The sequence below is a fragment of the Vicugna pacos genome, chromosome 10 (genome assembly GCF_048564905.1).
Source record: "Vicugna pacos chromosome 10, VicPac4, whole genome shotgun sequence".
Taxonomy (NCBI): Eukaryota; Metazoa; Chordata; class Mammalia; order Artiodactyla; family Camelidae; genus Vicugna; species Vicugna pacos.
The window spans coordinates 5,385,570-5,407,158 of record NC_132996.1 but is presented as its reverse complement, the minus strand read 5'-3'; positions in this window follow the sequence as shown (position 1 = coordinate 5,407,158).

The window sequence follows — 21,589 nt, the reverse complement described above, 5'->3', positions numbered from 1 at the left end:
TCAATCTGGGGAGAAAATTTATTGTAGTAAGATTGCCTCCCAATCTGTAAGCATAGTATATCTCTCCCTTTATGTAGGGTTTTTTTAAATTATTATTTATTTCATCAGTGTTTTATAGTTTTCAGCACATATTTTGCTGTATTTTCATGTAGGCATTTGTTGGTGCTATTGTAAATGACACTTTAAGTGTTTCCCATATTTATAGTATTCTCACATTTACATATTTATTGACATTTCTGTATTTTATTTACTTAACAGTGTTTTATCTGCCCTGTACGTGACCAACATTTTTGCCCAATTTGCAACTTACCTTTTATTTAAGTCTTATCACTCACGGTTCCTGCTTTTGCATAAATTCCTTATATTTCAAATTACTTTTATCTGTAGTATTTTACTTCATCGCTATGACAACCACAAAAAGGGCACTGTTACTCCCCTTCTAAGGCTTATTACACAGAAATCAAAAGTTAATTTTTCTAGATTGCACAGTTTGACAGAGGCATTTTCTAACTGGACTTTGAGGTTTTCTGCTTCTAAGTACTTTTCACACACCCTGCACTCAAGGAGCACACAGTCCAGTGGGAGAAAATAGATAAGTAAATGAGGTTAATAAAGCTTCAGTGGTAGCCGATAGGAAGTACAGTGCTTAACAGGAAGTGCTGCCAAATCAGTACTAATTGAGAGCCTGAGTGCGCCCCTAGTGGTAGACACAGTCCTTACATCACAAGTTAATTTACTATTTAGTTCCTGATGAAGACAGGACACGTGGGACTGCATTTTAAGACTTCTTTGACATTACTTTCTGGTCTTTCTGATTCGTGTATTTTTTTCTACTAATTGAAGGCTCAGAGGTTATACCTTGTCATATGATAACTACCAAATGGGGTGAACCAACCTTCTAAGTGTAAATTCATACATTTCTTAAGTGAAAAATAAAAAATCAGCACTCAAAGTAACCCAAATATAAAAGATATTATCATCATGGATAAACTTCTGGAAAAGTTGGCATATGGATCAAACTGGTACCCCTGGACTTGCCAGTAAAATGTATTGGCAAAATGCATGAATATATATATATATATAAACAAATGCAGCTACTAATTACTTTCAGATTGAGATCACATTAAACTTTTAAGAGACTGACACATATTTTCCACCTGGGAAAATATTACTCATCATCAAAATACAGGAAATAGCAGAGGATTGTGTATAAGCAACAAACAAGAGGCTGTTTCCTAAAACTAAACAGAAATCCTCATCAATGGCCTTTTTTAAACTCTATCCCCAGGAAACCATAAGCCAAACCTGCCCAGATCCAAACTGTGACTCAAGAGCTAAATGATGACGGTAAGTGAGACAGAATTCACAGTGATTTAATTGAAAACTCTTAGTCTTCTGAGGGAACTAGAATTAGCCTTATAAAATACTGCAAATCATGATTATTCAGGTTTCTACTTGGATCTTTCTTGATCATCCAAATTGCAATAATTCCTCTAGGATGAAAATGCTCTCCATCTGAGGACCACTTATCCACTCATCTGTCAACAGAATTTTTTTAATGTAATTTTTTTGGTTGCAGGGACTTTAGTTTTGTTTAGGTAGAAATAAAATATGTTTCTTTCAGGTTTGTTTTAAAAGGTCTTGGGACACAAAATTTTATTCAACATACCTTAAATATACTTTTATTGAACTTTGGTCTAACGAAAGGAAGAATCCAAGTAAGAAAGGAGAGGGATAAAAATAGGAGAACTAAAGATAAAGGTGAGTCAATTCTCAGTAATGCATTTAAGAAAAACTGTGTAACCTGAAAAGACTGATTGAGCAGAGAAAGGAGCAAAAATGGGGAGCAAGGAAGGGAGAGGGAGGTGATGGAGGAGAAATTGCTTGCACATGGGAGGTAGGTAAGGAGATAGTGAAGCAGAAGTCTAGAGAAAGCAATTAAACAGAAAGTATGTGAATACTTAAGAAGAAATAGGTGTTAATTATAAATAAGTAAGGATGAGTTCACCAAAATTAAGCGTTTTCAGCAGATCTAATGTCCTTCTAAAACAGAGTTATTAAATCAGTAGATCAAGGGAACATTTCCACTAATTAAGCATATATCTGACAAACTCTCTCTTAGTATTTGTATGAAAAAAAAGGTAATTGAAAAACACTATATGAAAGAAAGAAAAATGCCATACAATATCACTCATATGTAGAATCTGAAAAAAGGAAAAAGAAGACACTAATGAACTCATCCACAAAGCAGAAACAGACTTGTAGACATAGTAAACAATCTTATGATTACTGGGGAAGAGGGGGGTGGGAAAGGATAAATTTGTGAGTTCAAGATTTGCAAATATTAACTACTATATATAAAAATACTTTTAAAAAACAAATTTCTGTATAGTATGGGGAAATATATTCAATATCTTTTGATAACTTTTAATAAAAAGGAATATATGTATATATATGTATGACTGGGAAATTATGCTGCACACCAGAGATGGACCCATTGTAACTGACTATACTTTGATAAAATAAATTAATAAATTTTTAAGAAAGGTAAATGTAAGTTAGGTGTTGGCCAAGTTAGAGGAGTAGATATCCAGTTGAATAATCTTACCTAAAGCGTATTACTTAATATGTCAATTCATTCACTCATTAATTCTCCAATTATAAACTCTTAAAGCAGCTTCTATTTGCCAGGCCCTATGCAAGCCTTGGGGACACCAAGAAGACCAAGGTGTGGTCTCACATTCTATGAGGGAAGAGCAGTTCTGTCACAAATAACTAAAACAAACTGCTCAGTAACTATGAGAGTAATCAAGATTAAAGGGAAAACTTTAACGAGAAGAAAAGACACAGGGTTCCTCCCAACCTGTTATCTTATTCAACACGTTCTCCAATAATGTAGCTAATGCCAGAAAGGACTTGTTTATCATTTCTGCAGATGTCATAAAACTTGTAGAGGTGGCTATACATTGGTAGGTAAAAATAAGAAGTTAAAAACATTTCAATGACTGAAATAATGGGTTACAACCAAGATAAATTAAATATAAATAGATGAAGCAATCAACATTTAGGTTAGAAAACACAACCACATGAATACAGGACCCAGAAGATCTAGTTTGACAGCCGCTAATATAAAAATGACCCTTAATCAAACACAAACGCAACATAGCTTAGCTGTGAAATGCAATGCGTGAAAACCCTTGTGCAGTTTGAGGCTGCACTATCACAGCAGTGTACCTGGGCCAAGGACTGTAATGACACTGCGTTCTAGCTGGTAAGAATGATTCTGCAGTGTGGGGTCCAGTTCTGGGGCACACTTCAAGGAAGCATTTGCCTTATTAGGGAAGGTCCAGCAGGAAGCGACCAGGAAGGGTTTTTATACAAAACCCATCCATCTTGTACCTTAAAAAATGTGTGAGGAAACAAAGCTCTTTGGTCTAAAGAAAGGAAGGCGTAATGAGATGTCGTTATCTTCTTTAACAATGAGTGGAATTATTCCATGAAGTCCCAGAGGGTGAAATAGGAGGAACTAACTTTTTATTGGGGTTTATTCTTTGCAAAGACTGTCTTATGTCCTATGAACCAAAGAATCTGGCTCTCTTAATGACACTAAGAGTTAAGTAATGCAGACACTACCAATTACCACCATTTTATAGACGAGGAAACAGGTTCAGAGGAGTTGGGGCTTGCCTAAAGTGAAAGCGTTGAGGTCTAAATTCTAATCTCCTGACCCAAGACTATGCTTTCCCCCACAATGTCATGCTATCTTTCCATTTAGAAGCGGATTTTATCTCAGTATAAAGAAAGGCTTTCTAATAATAAAGACCACACAAGAGTGAAACAGACTGCCCCATAATGATTTTTCTTTTTCAGACAAAGGCAAACAAGGGCTGGAAGACTTAGTGTCAAGGACCTGTTTTGGAAGTGACCTCTACTCATAAAGGAGGGTGGGTCAGGCAATTCCCCAAATCTACCTGAATAAATGTTTACCGTGGGGGAAAAAAAGAGAGAACGAAAAAGAGCGACAGAGAGGGAGTAGGAGAGGAAGTGGGAGGGACAAGAGATTCAAGGCGATGTTGGTGAGTCCCCCATGGAACTCATTCATTCATTCAGCAAAGATTCACTGGTCACTTACTGCGTGGTACTAGATCCTAGAATACTGAAAAGCATATCAGACTTGAAATTTTAAATCTTTATATTAAGTACTAGTTACCTCAGTTATCATTGATGTGTCTTTTTGAGTCAAAATTTTCCCACATGTCAACTGAGGACTGTAAAATCCACCTCAAGAATTGTAGAGATTCAATGAGATAATATTTTGTCATACATATACATACATATATTCCTTTTCATATTCTTTTTCATTATAGGTTACTACATGATATTGAATATAGTTCCCTGTGCTATACAGAAGATACTTGTTTTTTTTATAATACTAATAAACACTACCCTTTAAAAAAAATTGGGGGGGTAATTAGCGTGCTTGCTTGCTTGCTTGCTTTCATTCTTTCTTTAAATGGAGGTCTTAGGGACTGAACCCAGAAACTCATGCATGCTAATCACCCATTCTACCATTGAGCTATATCCTCTCCCCTAAATGAGATAATATTTTTAAAGTACTAAGCACATAGAAGGATCGCAAAATATTAGTTCCTTTCTTCTCTTTAAGTACAAGGGGTGCCATGAAGTTGCTAGGACATAGCTTGTATGAATTGAATATGACCATAAGACAGGACCTGGACATAGAGAAAGCAGGGTGCAAGCAGAACATCTGTTGGTGTTCACACGATTTAATTGGTGTGGGAGGAGGGTGATCACTCAGTCTCAACTCTGTAAGAATAGGAGAGTGTGTTAATTCACAGAAATAGGCACAGCGTGCTCTAAAACCTTGAGTTTGACTTCTCAATTTCAGATTTCTTTCTTTTCACTGATTTTTGTACACTGTTGAACAAACTGTGCTAGTGTCTTATTCTCAGACAAAACTGGGGAACAGGAGATAGATGTTTGTTGGGTGTTCTTATAAATGAAACTTGTTTTATAGTGACTTACCCATCCAAAACAGCATCTATCTAAAAACGTTTTTAATCAGAAAAACATGAAATCATTTGCTTAAAAGTAAGAAATTTTCCACTCACATATTTCTGTTTTGAATTTTGAGCTTCTTGGCTATATCTAGAGTGGTTTAGGGTGTAATATTTTGAATAATTTTGCCAACTTCATGTTCTGGACAGAAATAAGAAAACATCAGGAGACAATGGCTCAGCTGGTTATGAAAGATTATTGGTCGGTACATAAGCTCACCCAGCTATGGAAACCAAGTTCGTAAACAAAACCTTTCTCAGTGTTGCTGAGCCATTCTTCCAGAAATAAGACTGGGTAAAGTCTTGTTTCATTTTTCTTCCTATTTTGCTTTAACATATAAATTAAATATATTTGTTCAGTTTTACATTAAATCATTAACAAAAACTGTGAATTCCTATTGAATATAGAAGTGGTTTATTCACATTCATCTCCTACTGTATACCCAGAAGTGTACAGGATATTGAAGAAATATAAGTAAATGTATGCTTAGATGTTTTCCCTTGTTGAGACTATATACTTAATACACATGGAACAGTTAAATATTAGTATAAATTGTATTCAATATTCATGAAAAACATTTATTGCCTACCTACCCTATTATGTGTTATGTATACCCATTCTTTTTTATTTCATTTTTTATTGAAGTGTAGTTGATTTACAGTGTTAGTTTCAGGTGTACAGCAAAGCAATTCAGTTATACATATACATACATATATATATGCATATATATTTTCAGATTCTTTTCCATTATAGCTTATTACAAGAAACTGAATATAGTTCTCTCGTGCTATACAGTAGATCCTTGTTGTTTATCTAGCTTATATATATATGTATCTGATAATCCCAAACTCCTAACTTATCCTTCACCTCCCTTTCCAATTTGGTAACCATAGTTTGTTTCTATGTCCATGAGTCTATTTCTGGATGGTAAATAAAATTTGTATCCTTTTTTTAGATTCCACTTATAAGTGATATCATATGATATGTGTTTCTCTGTCTGACTTCACTTAATATGATAACCTCTAGGTCCTTCCATGTTACTGCAAATGACATTGTTTCCGTTCTTTTTCATGGCTGAGTAGTATTCCTGTGTGTGTGTGTGTGTGTGTGTGTGTGTGTGTGTGTGTGTGTGTGTACCACATCTTCTTTATCTATTGATCTGTTGATGGACATTTAGGTTGTTTCCATGTCTTGGCCATTGTAAATAGAATGCACACCCATTCTTGAGAAACTTGCAGTCTGATGGAGGTGGAGGGGGGTAGATACAGACAAACTTGTAGTAACTGTTTTAATGTAGGATGGGTTTCATTACAGCTTAGGACTATGGGGCTATCAGGAGATTATGACAAATTAACACTGAGCTTGTGTACACAGGGTGGGTAGAGAGAGAAGTTTCCAACTCTAAAAAAAAAAAAAAAAAAGAAGTGCCTTACTGAGCCAAGCAATACCCTCCCTGAATAGCTTGAAAATTATATAATGCAGAGCTTAATACAGAATGCAAAATAGGAATTTATTTTATAGCATATTAAAAACCAAAACAATAATTCTCAGCTTCCAAGTATATAAGAATTACCCAGGAGCATGCCAAATGCACACTCCCAGCTTCACAACAAGACCTGATTCAGTAGGTCTGGAATGGGGCACTGGACTCTTCAGTTTAAACAAACCAGGTAATTCTGATGCAGATATTATGCGGGTCCTATTTAGAATTATTCTATCAAGGGAATAAAAATTAGGAAGAATGGGATACAGCTTTTTCAATCACAGACTCCAAAGACTTAAAATTCTTTGAACAAACAATATAAATTCCTTAAAAAAAAACTCAAGAAAAGAAATAACTGTTTTTTTAAAATCAAAATAATTAAGCATGGTCATTATTAATCACATCTCCTTTCATTTTATCCAGATGATAACATCGAGTGCAGAAGGAGTGAATCAGGATCATCTCTAAGAGAAACTCTCTGACAAAAAGAGTATAATTCGGATTGTAGAATGAATTATTAAAGAACAGTAGAGAGCGTTTTTTCTGTAGTATAATACGGTTCTGACTACATGATTATCAAAACAACTATTTGAATGAGTTAAGGTGTGTAGATCCTTGATGGTGCTGCGGAGAGATGGGATCACTGCCTGAGTGAGGTCTAAGCCACTGAGAAACCTGAACTATCACTTAAGAGAAAATGCAAAAATACATTAAGCACACATACAGGAAACAGTAAATGTACAGTATAGACTGAGCATCGGGTTTCCTCAACGAGTCTTGATGTGCTCTGGATTGATCTAGGACAAGAGAGGGGGTGGAGTCTGAAGGACGGCTAGAACTTGGAATGTTAGAGAGAAGGGGAAAACAGGATTAGCAAAAACACAAGCGCACGATTTTGTCTCCCAGGCTGCTAACAAAGTGGCCGGGGTGAATGGAGCCGTCATTTGGAGGTCACCGAACCACACGTTTAGCTTTTCAACAGTAAAAACTGGTAAAGAAAGGTGAGGAGAGCAAGAAGAATAAGATAGAGACAAATAAAGGGAAAGTAAATTCCAACGAAGAAAGAAGAATAGTTTCTGCCATTAGGCAGACAACATTTCTTCACCGAATACCCCTGGATTTATTTAAACTAATAATTAGAAGAAAATAACAAACGTTTATTGATCACTTGCCATGTATCAGACACTATTCAATACCCTTACATGTATTAATCATTTAATCCTCCTAAGAACTAAGAGTGAGGGAGGAGCCCTTTCCACTACAGCATCAGCATTCCTGACAGCCCATGACCCTCCCTGACGAGGAGCTTTAAATTAAACGCTGATTTCATTTAGCCGTGTTCAATAGTTCCCAGTTTTATGCATCAAAGAAGCTTGCTTTAGGAAGATATCCTTTATTTAGTTAAAATATCCTATTTAATTAGTTGAAATGTGAATTTTCAGAGTACAATCAGGAAATTCCCATTGAACATTCAATACAAACTTTATATACATTTGCCTTATGTATGCATTTTAAATTATTAGTATTAATGAGAAACAAAGTTTATTAATGTATCTCAGTCTAAGAGAATGAGAAGTCAATTAATGTGGAAGAGGGAACACAGGAGGCAATATCAGAGGAAAGCCATGTAAGAATTTAATAAGCAAGGCCAAATGGAATAAACCAGTGACCTAACGAAAAACACGTATCTGCTGTAATCCTGCATTTATGGTAACAGACAAGTTCTATCGGTTACAAGTCAAGTGGGTTTAAGAATTACAGCTTCTGTTACATAAACTTCCCAGCAATTCAGAAAAATCAACAGGTTTTTTTTTTTTTTGGCAACTGGGTTTTAGGGTGACTCTTCTGGATATTATTAAGATTCCAGACATCTCTGATCTTCTCCCAAATTTAATGAGCAAAAATTAATGACTTAAATGCAGAGTCCACCCTTGTTTAGTAACAGTGTTTCCTCTGACATTAGTAAGAACGCATTCCTGAAAAATTGGTTTCCCCACATATACCGAAGAGGTTGCCTCTTCATTGACTGAACAGGCTCAAACCACCAAGTGGCTTAAGTTAGTTAAGTGGTTAATACAAGATATTGAATATAGTTCCCTGTGCTATACAGTCTATTCAATTTTAAAAAGGTAGTTAAATGGTCAGTAATGTCTTAATCATAGCTGTAGACAATTTTAAGATGACATATTTATTGGACTCTTTTCCAATCATGTATAACAATAAATAATTTTGGAATTCTATCAGTTTACTATTAGCTATTCACATAGTTAATCACTGCATTTCATATAGTTAATCATTGCAGTGTTGGTGTTGTTCATACCATTTGAACGTACTAGATAGTATTTTAGATTCTATAAATTGCTTTGCTGTGTCTTATCTTATTAGAACCTATGACAAACCCTGGAAGTTATCTAGGTAAATAATCTGGCTTCTAATCCAGAGCTCTTTCTGCAGCTAATAAATAAAGGTTATGAGAAGGCAAAGAGAGCAGAAAACACTCAGTTATTAATGGACAGGTTTTCTAGTTTATAGTGTACCGGTCTGCTCCAGCTTGACTTTTGGAAGGGCGAGATCAACTTCACAAAGTGGATGTACAAATTCCCCTGACGCCATTTATCTCATCCACTGTAAAAACATGGCCAGACCCCTTCTCCCAGAAGTGAATAGAGTTTTACATTCAAAAGAAGTAGTTAAATTGATTGAAATATTGATTTCCACTGATATTCATGACTTTCAGATATTATTGGCATTCTGCTGATCACTTCTCCACTCATGACTCAGCGGTTGAGTAATTTCCTAAATTTGCATGTGAAGTAGTGAGAAGCTGTGTTGCAGCTAGAATCTGGCTCACGATGGTTTCCCCTTCCTCCTTGTCATTCTTTCCATTTACTCTCTGGAAATTGGGTTGTGGAGAATATACAGTTTCCCAGTGAGGTAATACAATAAGTGTTTGTTTATACTTCTGAAGTACTTCCTGTGCCGCTTCTTCCATTCAGTCTATTTACGTAGATACGAAGTCTGAACAATTTCTTGTTTTCCTTTAGCTCTATTGGCTTCTTTACATGGCTTTTCCTTATCAAAGACACAGGACAGACAACTCATGGCACTTATAGTAAAAGCTGGTGTCCCTTCACTTTGCCGTTTCCCATCACTCCCACACACAAAACTATACTCTGCATTTCTGTTTCTCCTGTACCTTGATCCATTCAGTGACCACCACTTGCGTCTACCGGCATTTGCTTAGATAGTTAACATATGGAAGCTATTGAAGGCATTTGTAGATCAATAATTGGAAGGAAATAACATTCTAAGTAGTTCTGGGCAAATTACACAGATCTGTACTGTGGACTGCATCAGATCATAGCTTTTATTTTTAAGGAAGTTTATATCACTTTAAAACATAACAGAGGGTTTCTAAATAATCACTTTTCTTTAAATCTTACAGATAATTAACGTTTTTATGCTAAGGAAAGGTGTTTCACGAGTCTTAGTCTGATCCTGAAAATGAAGAATCAAAATTCAGAATCAATTATAAAGACAGAAGCAAGCATGTTTTACATAGACAGGCGTGAAAGGAGGAAGCCCAAAAGTGAAACACGGAAGCAAGAATGTCTCAGAGAGCTAAGACAGCACCAGAGGCAGAAAAGCTCAGACTGCAGACTGTGCGAAATGATGGGGACTTCTTGGTTAGGTTCAGGTTAAGAGAATGAAGAAAGGCAGGGATGACTGCTGGAGAATGTCACGTAGAGTACAGAGAGAAAATACAACGACTTAGGTTAGTTTCTCTCCTCTTTGTGAACGTCAGTGTGAATCTGGACCAAAAAGAAGATAGTTCGAGAATGAGGTAAGTAACCAGTTTCCCACACCCTGTGTTGGTTCCATCCATCTGGGGTTCTATGTTTGTTTCTAGGTTCAGTATTTTAACAGGAGTGAAAGGATGATCGAAGCAATACTATGTTCATTTATGAATTCATTTATTCTTCAATAAACACTTCTTTGGCACCTACTGTACACCAGAACCCGTATTATATGCTAGGAAATATATCCATTCCTTCACTCATGCATGCCCATCCTGCTCCAGGCACTGTGGACAAGCCAGTGAAGGTCCTGCTATCACAGAACACAGATACGTAAGAAACTTAGAACACAGCATAAAAATCACTGTAGTAAATAATGTGTGAAAATAGTAAAGCATCTGTGAAGCACAAAGGGAAGAGTTAAATATTTGGCTGGAAGAAGACAGGGTTGAAACTGGGCCTTGAAGGAAGAGTAACTCAGTGCACAGAGAAAGGGATGAGGACACTGTAGGCAGAAGAATGGCATGTGCAGCATCACTGAAGTGTGACTGTACAAACAGGCTGCGCCAGGAATAAAGAACAATTTTATTCCTCATATGAGAAAATTGCTATATGAGAAACCATTCAAGAAACAAGAATTCTTTTTATTGAAGTAGAGTCGATTTACAATATTGTGTTAGTTTCAGGTGTACAACAACATGATTCAGTTTTACATACATATAGAATAATATTTCTGATTATTTTCCATTAAAGGTTATTACCAGATATTAAATCTAGTTCCCTGTGCTATACAGCTTATCCTTGTTGCTCATCTATTTTATATCTAGTAGTTTGTATTGTTAATCCCAGACTCCTAGTTTATCCCTTCCCCCTCCCTTCCCCGTTTGATAACCGTAAGTTTGTTTTCTGTGATGTCTGTGAGTCTGTTTTTGTTTTGTATATAGGTTCATTTGAATTATTTTTTTAGGTTCCATTTATAAGTTATACCAATTAATCTATGACAAAGCAGGAAAGAATATAAAATGGAGAAAATATTATCTCTTCAGCAAGTGGTATATGGGAAGCTGGACAGCTACAAGTCAATTACTGAAGTTAAGACACTCCCTACACCATATACGAAAATAAACTCAAAATGGATTAAAGACCTGAATACAAGATATAACACCATGAAGCTCCTAGAAGAGAACACAGGCAAAACATTCTTGGACATAAATCACAGCAATATTTTCTTAGATTGGTCTCCCAAGGCAAAATAAAAGCAAAAATACACAAATGGGATCTAATCAAACTTAAAAGTTTTTGTACAGCAAAGGAAACGATCAGCAAACAAAAAGGCAACCTATGGAATGAGAGAAAATATTTGCAAACAATGTGACTGGCAAGGGATTAATTTCTAAAATATACAAACAGTTCATACAGCTCAATATCAAAAAAACCAAACAATCCAATCAAAAAATGGGCAGAAGACCTAAATAGACATTCAGATGGCAAATAGGCACATGAAAATATGCTCAATATTGCTAATTATTGGAGAAATGCAAATCAAAATCACAATGAGATATCACTTCACAGTGGTCAGAATGGCCATTATCAAGAAGTCTACAAATTATAATGGTTGGGGAGGGTGTGGAGTAAAGGGAACCCTCCTGTACTGTTGGTATGAATGTAAACTGGTGTAGCCACTATGAAAGACAGTATGGAGGTTGCTTAAAAAACTAAAAGTAGAGCTATCATATAACCCAGCAATCCTACTCCTGGGTATATATCCAGAAAAGATGAAAACTCTAATTCCAAAAGATACATGCACCCCAAATGTTCATAGCCACACTATTTACAATAGCCAAGACATGGAAATAACCCAAGTGCCCATCAATAGACAATTGGTTTAAAAAGATGTGGTATGTATGTATACACACACACACAAATGGAATATTACTCAGCCATAAAAAAGAATAAAATATTACCATTTGTAGTGACATTAATGGACCTCGAGAGTATCATACTAAGTGAAGTAAACCAGACAGAAAAAGACAAATATTTGAAACACGAATTGGTTAACCTGGAGAATAAGAGACTTATGTTGAGGTATGATGTCTTCAAATATCTGGAGGTCTATCATGTGGAAAAGAGGAATTCCACTCTATAGGACTAAACTAGAATCAGTCCAAGGAAGCCACAGAGAAATATAGCTAGGGTCAGTGTCAGGAAAAACTTGCAATGACAGTTGTTTCAAACAACATGAGATGCCTTTTGCGGAAGTGAGATCAAACTACAGAAAATATCCAAGCAAAGCCTGAACAAATCAGAAGGTTACAGAGGCAAATCCTTTATTGGACTGAGCACTGATCTTCTAAGTCAAGTCCAATTCCTCAGGTTCTTTGAAAGCTAAGATCAGGTCACCGTATTTTAAGACAGCACACTAGATTTTGAGAGAATCCTGGAGACAAAGGGGAACTTGATTATTCTAATTCAATGCTTTCACTTTACAGATGAGAAAGTGAAGCATTGGGAAATAAACAGGTAGTTTAATGTCACCCAGCTAATCGGAGGTTCCATCTGGACTGGAATCACCTCCATAGCTCCCTGGGTGGTGGCCCACCCCCTATATCACACTGCTGCTCTGAAGTGAATCCTGAGTGAATGAATCAGTGTTACTTCTGTATGGGGCCCCACCGTATCTTACAACTACCGTGGACAACAGGGGCAGAACAGACAGGGAAATGGCTGCTGCCCTGGGTCCACGTGAAAACTCCTACTTTAAGGTTAGTTTCTCTTCCTTCACTGGGAGGATGGGTATAATCAGCAAAGGAGGAAAAATATGCTTCTCTATATAATCTTTATTTGCCTTTTAAAATTACTAAATTAATGGATACACTCGTTGAATGTATTAAATACAGAAAGTGCAGAGAATGAAGTAAAAATTAAAACTCCAGGTAATTCTATCGCCCAGAGACCACCATCCTTCCTGTTTCGGTGTGCTGCCTTTCGGTCTTTCCCTTGTACCTTTACACTGCAGTGACCAGTTGTACAAACTGCTTTAAACCTGTTCATACCCCTTTGATAATACAACATGGATATTTCAAGGTAGTTGCTAATACAGTATATTAATTCATATTAATTAATACAACTATTGTATTAATATACTATATTTATATAACCAGTTTCCTATGGTTAAGCGTTTAGGTTATTTTCCCTTTTTCCTATCTGTAAAATAATATGGTAAAGATGTTCTGGAAATTTCTAATGTATTGTGTAGGATAAATTCCTGGGCATAGAATTGATGGGTGAGAGGATATGAACATTTTTAAGGCTTTTGAATATATCCTCCTAAATGCCTTCCAGAAAAGGATCTGCCAATTTATATTCCCTTCAGGAAAACATAAAAATTCCTGTTTTCCTGTACTCTTATCTACAACGGGCATTGTCAACTTAAAAATCTGACAATTTTGGAGGCAAAAATGTCATAGTTGTTTGAAGATTCATTTCCTGTTTTGATTTATATTTGTTTAATAACTTTAATAGTAGATCAACATTAAAAATGGGCTGTACTGGAATTTCTGCCATGCAGTGAAAATAAATAAACAAAAGATAGACACCTTCTATAGCAAAATCATTTATTATCTGTCCATCTTCATTTATTCATGTTCTCCATTTACTGAGTTCTTTCCCTGTACTGTGGACAGTTCTCAACACTGGAAAAATAAAAGGCAAAAGCACACAATCCCTGCTCTCAAGGAGATCACAGTTTGAACAAATATGTAAATTTTACATTATAATACAGTGTTATAAACATTCTAATAATAAAAGTGTGTACAAAAAATTGATGGTGGCTCAAAGATAAGCAGGAAGGATGTTTCTTAAAAAATAATCAGACCCCGAACAATTGTGGTGGGGGCCCTCAATATATAGGAGGCAGAAGAGATAAGGGGTTTTCAGAGGCAAAGAAAGGTGCTGTGACTTTTGGACATTAGGAAAAAGTTCTAATAAATCCAATCTTATATCATAAAATTAAAGACCAAGGTAACTATTACCAATTCATACATTCTGAGCTCAAAAAGAATCACATTTTCCCTTAGTCAGCTGTGGCCTGTCAACTTTTTTCAAATATTGTGTAACATTAGACTAGTCAATGTAACCATCTTATGACCAATTTAAAACAAATTACCAATTAAGGGAAAAAAATGACTCTTAGTAAGTGAGGATGCACGCAGTTAAAGCGAATGAAGTACTCATCCTTCAGCAAGCTGGGTTTTTTTTTTTTTTAAGTTTTTCTGCATGGTTTATTTTGCGGTTTGCCTCTTTTCAATACGGCAGAAATCTTAGAAATAATGTCAGCATGAGAAGCTCATGACTTATTCACCTCTGACATAACTTGAGAGTCTCACTGGAGTTTCCAACTGATCCCAAAAGTCTTTCTTCTGATCATGAGATTTGGTGGCTCCGAATATTTACTTTTCTTCCCATGAGAGTCAACAGGTTTACCGGCAGATTGCAGGAGCAGATGTTCCAGGGGTTCCTTTCTGTCCATTAATCAATCATCATTTTTCTCTTTGTCATTCAACAGACATTTATTTGGATCCCACTGCATTCAAAGCATCGCATCAGGCTGCACTCAGCATTTTACAAGCACTCTGAAGTACCATTAGCAATAGCAACAGCAGTCTTACCTCCACTTCACAGAAAAGGAAAAGGGAACTACAGCCATCTCAAGGCTGCGCTGTCAGCGAGCAGCAACGCAGAAATTCAGAGCACAGATCTTTGCCCAGGGCCCCAGCCACACTGTGCCCTCCTTGCCAGTCTCCCTGTCTGCAGCCTCCTTCCTCTCCAGCTGTCTAATTCATGTCCGTGAGACACCAAAGTGCTACCCAACCCCATAAAGTCTCACTGGCTCTGAGCAGCTCCCTTGCCCATTTCAGCTCAAAGAACTCTCCCGCCTCTGAACTCCTATAGCTCGTTGCTCTCGTCACTCAACAGGCCCTACGTCAGAAAATGCCTAGGGAGATCTCTGTCTTCAATCATGGAAGTCATTTGAGGGTCTGTTTAGAAGGCACTGTGTCAGGTTATGTGAGCCGACCGGCACTATACAAACTTAAGTTCTATTCGGTTCTACAAACATTTTTGACAACCTACTATGAGTGAGGCACTCTGCTAACAGCTGAAGACGTGGTTTCTTCCCTCAAGAACCTTAGACTCATGGGAATGCAGATATGTAACTGTTATGTACATATGTGTACATTCATTCATTCATTGATTAGTTCAGTGAGCAAACACTTTACTGGCTATGTGCTACCCTGGGCACGAAAAAATTAATGAAACATGGCCTGTATTTCAAGTAACTTGCCATTTAGGGGAGAAGATAGACATGTCAATGTTCTCATTCATTCAATAAATATCTATTAAGCCCTTATTATGTGGTGGACACAGAGTGGGGAACACTTGTGACTGACATCCCTGCTCACAGACCTAATCAAGGGTAGCGAGTAGAAACTGTACCCCTTTTTTATTGTACATAATAAGGAGCCACAGTGAAGCCTCAGCCCAGACATTCATTCATTTCTGTATCTGTTCCAAATCTCTCTTGGCAATTCTTACATATCACTTCCCTTTTAGACCAACTCTAGACGATGAACCTATGACAGATTTATCATCAACTGTTTAGTTCTCGTATAAACATTTCCAATGATGCTGAAATAAGTCTCATCATAGTAAAACAATGTCAGCCACATTTTGGCTTTTATACAGAGAATTAAGTGGAAATTTCTAAATAGAGAGTCTGCGCTTTCTCACTCCATTATTTTATTCTCGTTTAACAGGCCAAGGTGCAAATGTGGAAGCAGTGGATTTCAAAACACGCTACTCAGACAGCTAGGGGTTCTTTGAGGTTTCTCAGGACTGACAGTGGCAGTGGAGGCGATAAGGAGGGTAGACTTGGAGCTTCCTACTTCAGCCAGAGAATGTCAGTTTGCTCTGTGGTAAATACTGTGCTTCTAAGGAAAACTTCTTTTGGAAGAGTCTTGCTACTTGAATTTTTAAAAAAAAAAAAAACAATGGTTTAAGAGAATCAAACAGTGTAATATTACACAGTATTCTGGCTTTATAATTTTAAATTATTTGTCTTTTTTTTTTTAAGGGTCCTTCCTATCAGGTCAAATTGGTTCCCTTTTAAAGAAGCTACAGCAGCAAATACTGCTGAGTGTTGATTACTTGCTGCCAAGTGCACTCTGAATCAATCACCTCACTTAGTCACATTCAGTAGTCCTTTGAAGAACCATTTCACTATAAAGATCCACATTAATAGAGCAAATAAAACAAATCAGATTGTCTCATTGGCATTAGAGACTAATTTCGTAGCAATGATTTGCATTTCTACATCTATCTGATGTAGCCAATCAACTTCTTCCCCATTTATTTGATTCAACTATATAATAACACTTAATGAACACGAATCCCACCCTATAAGGCCCAGCTGATCTGTCTTCCAGACAACGGTGCAGCTAACACTTACTGCATGCATTATTTCATCCTCAAAACAACCTCATGGGGTAAGGACTATTATTCTCGTGCTATAGATGAGAAAATTAAGGACTAGCATGTGGAAGGAGGGACTCTAAAAGGACCAGGGGAGCAGAAGGATCGTGTATGGGCAAACTTTCTGGGTCTACAGTGGGAAAAAAGAGAAGGCTACCCTCATTCCAGAATGCTCATCTTAAACGTCTCGAATTGACACGAGCCAGACAGGAGTTAGCTTGTGTCACATTTTATCCCTATTTATCCTCTTCTTCACACCAGTGACCAAAAGGTCACCATTCTCTATTAATGCCAATAGGTTATCTGTACTCACTGCTTTTGCTCATGGAAGTAGATGAAGACCATTAGAAAGAAAAGTGGGAGCCAAGGTGGAGAGCTGGAATCATCTCCATAACTGTTTTTATGTCTGCTAATAGGAGGGCCTTCCTGCAAGGGAAAAAGTGTGAAAAGAAAATAGATTTTTTCAAAGGCCCTGACTCTGTTCTTATTTTTTTTTCTCCTGTCTCTTATCATTCATTTATCCATGCAGTCACTGTCATGAGCGCTTGGGGGTACCAAAAAATAAATGAGTCAGGATTTCTACTGAAGGCAAAAGACATTTAAATAGATAAAGCACGGGATGTTAAGGGCTCTGAGATGCTACACCAAAGCTTATTTAGGGAGGGGCTGTATCTTACTCATGTTTGTAGCCCCCAACTCTTATCACAATTGAGAGCACAGTTAACAGCTGGATATATTCTCTGAATGTTTTCCTGCCCAATATTTCTTCTGACTGGCTTCAAATCCTCTCATGTTCATATATGTGCAGACCCTCTATATAAGATCTTAAATCATTGTAGTAAGCTACATCGAGTGTCCTTGGACTTTATATGCAAATATATATTAAATATCAACTGTCAGTCCTAGTCAGCCTCTATTCTAATTTTATGTTTTCCCAACAATAGAAAAAATATAGTAGATAATTCACTCATCACTTGAGAAACAAATCCAGTCATTAACTGGGATTGAATATAAGTACTACAGTTGAGTAAATTAATCCAATCATAGCTCTTCACAATCTAGAAGCAAGCCTGCCCTCTAGTGTTGAAGCTGACAAACTGAATCAGAAGAGCAATTTCCAACTAGAAGAAAAAGGAACCAGCACTTCAGATATATTAAAATGTAACACTGTATTATCTCAAAACAGAAAGCTTTATTTCAAGAATAAAACAGCATTCCCCCTTTAAATATGTCATAGGCTTACATGTTATCAGTCTTGCTTTCTAAATCCCAGTGCTTCCATAGGATTGTAGAAAGTAATGGATTTTGCGTGTAGTAGAAAATGTGAACATTACATTCCTACTTGAAAAACCGCAAAAGTTGGCCCTACAGTTCACTCATCACAGATCATCAATTCAGTCCTGTTCTCTGGCTATACTTACTAAGTGATCTCATCCATGTCCTGATTTAAAAAGTAAGGCTACACACCAATGACTTCCGTATACACACACGCACACACACTCAACCTCCCTTGAACTCCAGACTCAAATATCCACCTGCCTCCTCTACCTTTCCCTTGGGACATCTCACAGGCCTACCTAACATAACATCCAAAACCAAGCTCTCGACTCTCCCCCTCAAACATCGCTCCTCTGAGACTTCCTCCTCTTAGTAAATGGCCACTTCATTCTTAGAGTTCCCCAAACCCCAAATCCTGGCATCACTCTTGCTTCTTCTTTCTCATGTCCCATATCCAATCCATCGGCACACGCTACAGACTCTATCATCAAAGTGTTTTCAGAATTTGACCACTTGTTTCCATTGCCCTCGTGGCTCGTTCAGACTACACCGTTTCTCACCTGGATTATTGTATTATCCCATCTAATTCTACACACTCCCTTGCTTTGATCCCACCTCACTCACTGAGAAGTCTGAGTCCTTACAAAGGCCTACGATGCCCTGCCTGGTTAACTACAATCAGGCACAACCCTTACTCCCAGCCTCTCTCACCTCATTTTCTAGTCCTCGCTAATACTCTCTTCTTGGCTCACTATAGTCACAATGACTTCCCTGCCATTTCTTGAGAACACCAAACACACTGCCGGCTCAGAACAGCAGCATGCAGTTCTCCTGCCTGGAATGCTCTTCTCCTGGTCACCCATAGGCTTCAAATTTCTGCTCAACGTCACTTTGCCAGTATACACTCTACTTAAAATGGGAACCCTATACTCACACACTCCCCAGACCCCTTCCTTGACTTCCTTTCCCTTAATAACCATGTCACCATATGATAAACTATATATTTATCCATTAAAATTAAAATCCCATAAAGTTCAGAAACAATTGTTCAATTGTCCCGCTGTCTCAGGCCTCAAGCAAATGTTCTTGGAACACACTAGATGCTTGGGATTTACTGAAATATTTAGTCCAAGAAGAGTAAGTCTGATGATAAAAATAAATGGTAGAATAAAACAGAAAATCCCAGGTATTTCAGCTTATACGGGATAGAAAATTTTGTTGGAAAAAAACTATTGTTTTTGATTCCAATATCAAGGTGGACTCACTTAGTTCCTTAGTACTGTGGACAAGGCCCTGTTTGAACTTCACAGCAACACTGGTAGATTTTATTATCTCTATTTTACAGACAACGAAACTGAAAGATGACAGAAGTCAAGTGCCTTGTCTAACAGTGGCATTACAAGAATGTGGCCAAGAGGAAACCAACTCAAGTTTCTGGTATTACTTCTATAAAGTCCCTCTCAATATTCAAAGTACTTCCAAAGAATGACATAAATGCAAAACAGGTAAGGTTTCCACATCTGTACAGTTACCTGTGTATAAACGTGCTATGAGCCATTTGATTTGCATGATAGAATAACACAGGTGAAGTACTCAGGTAAACTAGTTGCATTTAACTCAGTACTCACAAAAAGGAATTTACTTAAGTTTGATAAGTTAATAATACTAAGTCTCAAAGGACAAGTTGTTCAAATAAAGTATTAAAGCCTTTCACCCTTCATGGTTCAAATGAGATTACAGCAATCGTATGAAAGCAAAATTTTTTTCACCAAAATATGTGAAGGGCTTTTATCCACAAGCTAGTTTGTACACGCAAAAATAAATTATGGGTAATATTCAGTAACCCTCAATTTACTCACATACACACACACACACCATGGAGTTTCCATTTTGCTTATTTTTGTTAACTTTTAAAAATAATTAATTTTAAGTATGGTATTTAAATACTTTGTAATGTCTACAACTTTAACTTAGTTGTTAATCCATGATGTGTGGTACAATTTTTATTAATACTTTAAAGCTGAGAAAGCCAAAATTGCAGAAGGATAAAACTTCCTCAAAATGATATCACTTGGGGGAAAACTAAGACTTTTTTAAATATAACTCTTCCATTTATGGATCATAGATCCATAAAATAAATAGAACAAAGTTCCAAGAAAATTGACATTGTAAGATAAGAAACCATACTCATGTTGAAACCCACCCTTTTTACTGAGTATATTTTAAAGAATATTTAACACATGGTAAACCCAAACCCGTGTGAAAAGGACTTTCTGAGAGCCATTGTATAAGGTTCCAATAAATTATAGACAAAGCACAAAAAATAGAAAGAAAATGTCAAACCAGTAACTGGCCTAGGGAAGGAGCAAAGAAAGCACTGCCTGCATAGGATACAAAAGATTGTAAGGTGGACATAGTACATTTAAGATGTTTTGTTAAGACTGCTGTTCGAGAAAAGGTCAATAAATTGTGCTTTAAAAGATCTAAAGATTTGCTCCAACAAAGTAAAAGTTCACTAGAAACGACACTACAAGTAAATAGTGAATTAGAGATAATTCACCTAAGGCTTGGGGCAGGAATTCATCTTTCCACAATCTATAACCTGTATAAATTTTCCATAAAAGTTAGACTGCTTTTTTGGGGTTTCCGCAGTACTACTTATAGGTAACTAGGTTTGTCAACAAAAAAGACCAAGTCTTAAGCAATTTGTTGGTCGGTTGTTACCAAATATTTCTGAGAGTAATAAAACTACATTCATTAAAAATATTACGGTCCAGAGTATTTAATAATTCAGACTAGCCTTTCCTCCTGAGGAAATCAACGATGTTTTGCTGTTCTTTTCTCTTGAAGAATAAATAGACTGTTTGAAATGTTTCCTTGTAATGATTCTCCAGTATCAAGAAGCACTACTACCTCAAGAAGAGAGAATTCTTCTTTAAGAGTAAGAATTCTTCCTCAGGAGTATGATTAAAAGACTATTTTGTCTTCTCTCTTAGTCTAACAAAGAAATGCATTTAAATTATGTATTAAAATGCCCCCAGTGTAGTTGATGCTTTAGACATTTGGTAAGCACATGACAAATGTGCTGTAAAACTTTAGGCTATGGGAGCCTTGAAAGCCCGAACAAAACTTTATCAGATTATGAATGATCACAACAGTTTTAAAAACACTTCAACAAAGCAGTAAAAACAAAACAAAACACAAAAACTGTTCAGTATTGTTAATATTTGCTTCTCAAGCTGAGCATGTAATGTATTTCAAGAAATCCTTTCATAATTTCGCATCAGCAATTAGGAAGAAAGGACATGTTTCGCCGAAGAAATGCTTAGTTCAAAGTGAAATGTTTCATTGCTAACACTCAACGTTAACTTGCACGCCTTAAAAACTCAGCCTTAAAATTCGGCTCTCTTCCTCACCTCCCTGC